Source organism: Magnolia sinica, chromosome 11 (assembly GCF_029962835.1).
Source record: "Magnolia sinica isolate HGM2019 chromosome 11, MsV1, whole genome shotgun sequence".
Taxonomy (NCBI): domain Eukaryota; kingdom Viridiplantae; phylum Streptophyta; class Magnoliopsida; order Magnoliales; family Magnoliaceae; genus Magnolia; species Magnolia sinica.
The window spans coordinates 74,706,886-74,713,895 of NC_080583.1; positions in this window are offsets into that span (position 1 = coordinate 74,706,886).

Sequence of the window (7,010 nt, forward strand, 5' to 3'; positions counted from 1 at the left end):
GAACGAAGTAGATCGAATCTTATGAGGACTGACTGGAAATAGTGGTGTAGTCTTTGTGACCTAATTAATAGATTAGATGGAAAATAAACATTACAGTGGGCCCTAGGAAGTTTTTAATGGCCAGCGTTTAATCAAGATTATTTTCTTATAATGTGGTCCACTTGAGATTTGTTTCTACCTTATCATTTTGCTCGCACTCGAAAACACTTTAGATTTGATTCTATTCGTATTTGGGCTCGGGCAGTCTGAATGGGTGCAAAAAGACGAAGTTGGTGTGCTCTCGTACCAAAATGGGATTGCGTACAAAGTACTCAAGTAGACTTTTAACAGGCTAAGGAAACTATGTTGCGCCCGTATTTGGCTTATCAACGCACTCCATCTATTTTTCCATCTAATTTTAGGGTTGTATCTAAAATTAAAGCAAATACAGAGCTCAAGCGGACCACATTACAAGGAAACACTAAGAATAATGAGTAAAATCTTCCTAGGCTATGTTTATTTGTTATCCAATTTCTTCATAAGATCACACCAGCATGGATGAAGGATGAAGGGAAAACACGAATACCAGCTTAATCAAAAACTTTTATGGTCATAAGAAATAAACTTAGATGGTCTTAAGAAATTTTCAACAATAGACATTCAATTCGCATTATTTTATGTGGTGTGGTCTATTTAAGTTTGGATATCTTCACTTTTTTATTTTTTTTTCGCTCAAGCCCTAAAAATACCTAGTAAAATGAATGAATGGAGTAGATAAAACATATAAATCATGGTGGGCCCCATAGAGTTTACTCGGTACACTTATTAGTGTATTGAGTTACTGAATATCCAATCCGCTTCCTCCTCTCGTAACCATTATGGGGGCCAATGAAATGAGTTGTGTCTAAGGCATGATTAAACTCGGTATTACCTTGGCTAGAGGTGCAACACCAATTTCGTCATGGTTAACGTGGCACTATTTCATTGGTCCGTAGAATATATTCAGGTAGAGACTAGCACTCAAATTGAGTACTGCTCAGCCCACCTCGGCACAAATAGAGGCTTCACTACCAAAAAATCGAACAAAGGCTATGGAAGTTGAAAGCATTTAGCTACGGATTAAATCCGTAGCAAATTTAGCTACGGATTAAATCCGTAGCTAAATCCTAGCTAATCTGTAGCTAAAACGTAACTCCTCTCCTAAACTGTATTAAACATAGATAGTGCTTATGGGGTTCCATGAGGTCATCTAAGCCGCCCATTAATTCTGATATATAATTTTAGTAGATGAGATCAAAAATTATATAAATTAAATGTTTAAGTGGACCACACCATAAGAAATAATAAAAATTAAATATCTACTGTTAATTTATTGTGTGGTTTCCTTACAGATTCGTTCTGACTTATTTTTTGTATCAGCATTTAAAATAATAATGTAAAATTAATAGACGGAGTGGATATATAAAATACATATCCAGTGGGCCCCACGGTCCTAAAAATCAACTCCCAGAGGGTCGTCCGTCACGCGCTTTTGAGAAACTCCCTTAGTGGAGTTGTGTACTGAGCTGTACGCTCTGATGGTACTGAGTACACTCAATTGGGCCCACCGTTAATGTAATTGTCGTATCCGCTCCGTCCATCCATTTTTTCAGATCATTTTAGTGGTTGATACCAAAATTGAGGTATATCTAAAACTCAAGTGGATACATACCATAGGAAACCGTGGGAATAATGATTTCCACTGTTGAAACATTTCTATGGCCCGCAGTAATGTTCATTTGTCATCCAACCTGTTCATAATATCACAAAGACATGGAAGAAGTGAAAGGACAAATATCATATTGATCTAAAACTTCTATGGTCCCCACGAAATTTTCAATAGTATATGTTGAATTCACACTGTTTCTGGTGGTGTGGTCCATTTGAGATTTGGATATGCTTTATTTTTAGGCTAAAGACCTAAAAGTATCTTCTAAAATGTATGGATGGAGTGGATAAAATTTACGAATGACTGTGGGACCCATAAAGTTTAGTCAGTACGCTTAAGCGTACTGCGTTACTCAGTACACAATCCAGCTTCCAAAAGGCCCTCAGAACCTTCCGGCCGCCATTTTCTCCCGCGCGCAGGCAGACGAAAACCCATCTCTCCATCTCTCTCTCCATCTCTCTCTTGCACTCAGCCTCTCTCTTTCCCTTGCCCTCTCTCGATCTCCCGCTCTCCCTCACCCTCTCTCCCTGTCTATTGGCCGCATTCCCCTATCTCTGTTGTCAAAACCCCCTTTCACCGCAAGAAGGAGAAGAAGAAGGAAAAGGAGAAGAAAAAGAAGGATGGTAAGTTTCTCTCTCTCTCTCTCTCTCTGTTTCTAAAATCTGTGGTGATTTTTTTTTACACACGCACACACACCCCCACACACACGCCACACGCACACACACCCTACACACGCACGTCGTGGGATTTCACCACTGTGGTGATCGAATGCCCACCATTAAAGCTGAATACAGACTACTGCTGCAATGAGAGGGCTTGTATTGAGGGGATTTTTGGGTATGGCCCGTCTGATGGGTTGATGGTTACTACTGAGGGCCAATGCGAACCGTATTGGCCTATCTAAAATGGTTCATATTGGCCAATGCGAAACCATATAAACCTAATACAATGCCAAAAATGCATTGCAAATAGGACACCCTGAAAACTAATTTTTAAACACTGGTGTAAATCTCAAGTGACCCATATGACATGAAACAATGTTAATTGAATGCCCACCATTATAATTAAACTTGGCTGCCTTGAAAGTTTTGGATCAAATTGATATTTGTTTTTTCCCTTCATCAAGTCCTTATGCCCTAATCAACAAGTCGGATGTCAACCAAACATTATAGTGGGCTGGAGGTTTTTAATGGTGGACATTCAAGTACTACTGTTTCCCTATGGTGTGGTCCAAAACACCTACAAGATGGTTTGCCTCACAGGGCACTAACCAGTAGCCGCCACATGGCTATACCAGTGCCATCTAAAACCTTGCCAAATATAAAATATATTATATTTAAAAAAAATGATAAAGAGAGGGTTTTAGGGCATCCCTTTAGTGTAGCTGGAGAACTTATTAACTGCCGCATCATCGTAACTCACTTTTTTGTAACTAGGGCTGAAAGTCCTGACATTAGGTTGGGCTTGGGCAAGATGTATTGGGTTTGGTCTCAAGCTTGGGTACATAAACACCAACCTGATAAAACTTGGGTCTGGCTCAGGTTGAGGTATCAGGTTGCCCGAACCCGATTGATATATAAATTATAGTTGAGTGCGGATTGTCTTTCTTGAAGGCACATGAAATTCTTATGTCTCAATATTGATATTCTTAATAGGAAGAATTTTTATTTTTATTTTTTTGATAATTCTCCGCTCTAAATATTTTCTATCAGGATTTCTTCCTTGTATCCCCAGCTATATAAAATGATCTGGCTTCAGGCGTGCTGTAATTATATTGAATCTCTCTATCTCCCAATTACTTGTAATGGTGATCTATAAATATATGAGCCCTTCCTGACCTCATAGGGTCTCATTGGTCCATGCCATTTCAGATGACTTATGCTAACAAAGTATGTCAGATTTCTCTCTCCCAAATAAATTGCATGCTACACAACATAACTTCTAAAGGAGTAGTCTTGTATTTTACCTTGTTTGTTTAGAAAAAATGAAGCTTTTTTACTGTAAATAAATGAATATATAATTAATAAAATCATAAGTATAAAAAATAAGACGGGTATTGAAATATACGAATTAATTTAATAACAAAAATATTAGCATGTATCCACCTAACCAATCTGACCCGACTTTCAGCCTTACTTTGACTTTTTTACATTTTACAGAAGTAAAAGGCAGATGTGCACGTTTTCTAATTTTTTATGATGATATGGAAATACTTCTAATGAAAAATAGATTCGACCCAAGCTATAGGGTTTGGAACATGCATGGGGAGCATGTATCACCTAAGTGTACTGTACGTGAATCAAGTTCCCAATAATACCATAGTATCTCGAACTTAAATGAGGTTCACAACGCGATCGTTCAAGAACTTGGTGGTAATAACCTAAATGAAGTTGTACAAGATGAGCCCAACGTGACCCCTATAGTTGAAGGCGTCTTTGGAGAAAATGAAACTAAGGAATTTGAAGCAAATCTACGAGATACAATGGCTGAGCTATACCCTGGGGCCCAAGATTTCATCATGCTGACTTTCATTGTACAGCTTTTCAAATTAAAGGTGAATCATGGATGGAGTGAAAAAAGCTTTACAGAGCTCCTTCAACTACTAAAGAAGGTGTTACCTTCCGGTAACAAGGTCCCAACTAATACCTACCAAGCGAAGAAGATCATTACAAAGTTGGGTCTTGATTATGTGAAAATCCATGCTTGTCCAAATGACTGCATCTTATACTGGAGAAAGAACGAGATGAAAACCATTTGTCCAAATTGTAAAACTTCTAGGTACAAGACTGAAATGGATTCTGAGAAAAAACAATCTACAATACCTAGAAAGATGTTAAGGTATTTTCCATTAACACCAAGGCTACAAAGAATGTTCAGTGTGCCATGGTTGGCGAAAGAAATGTCTTATCACTCAACCAGAAAATTTCAACATTAAAAGATGGAGCATCTGGCTGAATCTTGATAACAAGTATACAGATTTTTCAGCTGAGCCTCGCAATGTTCGATTGGGTTTGGCTACAGATGGGTTTAACCCATTCGGCACTTTCAATATGTCGCATAGTTCATGGCCCATTATGTGTGTGACGTACAACCTTCCACCAAAGCTTTGCATGAAACCTCAGTTTACTATATTGACTTTGCTCATTGAGGGACCGCGACAACCAGGAGTAGGAGAAGAAATTGATTTCTTTGCGACAACTCTCAACCTATCCAGCTTGGCCCCAATAAGAGCCCTCTTTTTTTACCTGGGGTGATCAAACATTTCTGCGAAATACAGAAAACTCAAGTAGGGAATCACTGACTAGTAAGAGCAAGTTATTGAGTTGAGAAACTTATCAGCTGGAGTCAGGCCGAATCAATGCAGAAGCTCACTAGTGACTAACCTCCTATAATCCCACTAGTCAGCAGGTCATGATCGGGCGACCCCGACCTAATGCTGAAGATAGTCAAGAAGGCTGGGCTGCGACTTAGAAAAAATTGCGGACAGAAATGACCTAATGTCAGCACCGAAAGGAAGAGTGGATGAAATGCAAATACAACAGTTGGGTGTGTGTTTTGACTTGGCAAGATGAAGCAGGTCGGGACCCAAGACCATAAACACTCCAAGTCAGTCATCGGAGCCTTCCATCCTCTAGATGCAAAAATAAATAAAAATCACTTGTCCTTCTAGCCCTTGTTGGAGTGATATGCCTCTGAGTTAAAGAGGACTTGCCAAGTTGGGGTGATAGAGGTCCTAACAGAAGGGCCATCAGCATGGGAAGAGCAATTCCTTTAGCTCAGAGATGAGACGCTGAGCTGAACCGTTAGAGGACGGAGCTCTTTATGAGAGGACTCACCCCAAGCTTCCCAGCATCTCGAGTTGACCAGGTCGACCACTGCCAGAGGTTGTACGAGAAATCCGGAGCGAATCTCGTCTCGGATTCGGAAGAGATAAGGATCCGGCCTGATCTCAGTCAAGGAACACTCCAACATATTTGGGCTTAGCCAAAAATCACTTCGACATATTCAGAATAAGTATCTTGTCAGATCAGGAACCCTCTAGAGTAGCACAGTTGGCTTCAGAGGTCTGAAACATTCTCCCACACCCTATATATATATATGCACATAAACTCTAAACCCCGGAGGAAAGGAGATGAAGCATCTAAGCCCTAATCTCTTTCTCTGATCATCTTCTACAAGCTTAAGAAAGAGAAAGGAAGCCAATGAGGGACCCAAAGCTAACCCTAAAAGAAATAAAGATGACAACTAGGGTCGTATTCCTCAGGTTCCTCCAATTCTAAAGAGCCAGTTTCACCGGTACACTCTAATGAACACCACATCAGAGAAGGTACTCATGTAGGTTAGAGCGAAGAGAATTCTGGAGTGGCCAAACAAGATAAGGGCCACTCTAGAGAATAGAGATGGGTTACTATTAATTTCATCACGATCATGGCCACAACATGATCGATTGCTCCGATCTCAAGGAGGAGATTGAATCCTTCATCTAGAGGCGCTATCTGCATGAGTTCATCGCTAGGCATAGAGAAGACTGACCAGCTCCTCGGCAGGAGTAGAGAGAGAAGCACAACTACAATGAGCCAGTTTAGGAAATCTGTACCATCTTTGGCGGACCGGCCAATAAAGTGACTCGAACTGATCACGCCGAGCTCATGCTCAGAGTATGAGGCTCACCAACGAGGTTCATCAATTGAACCTTGCCAGTCGTCCTGGGAAAGAGCCCAAGATATATTCACAATGATAATAAGCCAATATGGAAAATCCGTACAATTTTCAGTGGACCCGCAGTCAGAGAAGATTCGAACCGAGCATGCTGAGCTCTTGCTCGGAGTCTAAAGCTTACCAACGAGGTCCATTAGGTGAACCTCGTTAGGAGTCTTATGAAGTAGCCTAGGACAGAATCATATACAATTGCCTTCACTAAGGAGGATACAAGAGGGATCCAACACCCCCACAAAGATGCACTCGTGGTCACCATGACTATGGCCAACCATAAAGTGCATTGAATGTTGGTAGACACGGGGAACTTGATAGACATCCAATTTACATTTGCCTTCAACAAGATTGGGATAGGGAGGGAGAGATTATGGCCTGTGCAAACCCCTTTGATTAGCTTCATAGGAGAGAGAGTATGATCTCAGAAGGAAGCATCCTCCTGCCAATGGTAGCAGGAGAGAGTCCCAACCAAGTTACCACTATGGTGGATTTTCTCGGTGGAGTGCCCATTAGTGTACAATGTGATCTTGGGCAGACCATCCTTGGATGCCATGCAGGCTGTAGTCTCCATCTATCACCTGGCCATAACGTTCTCAACCGTGCATGGGGT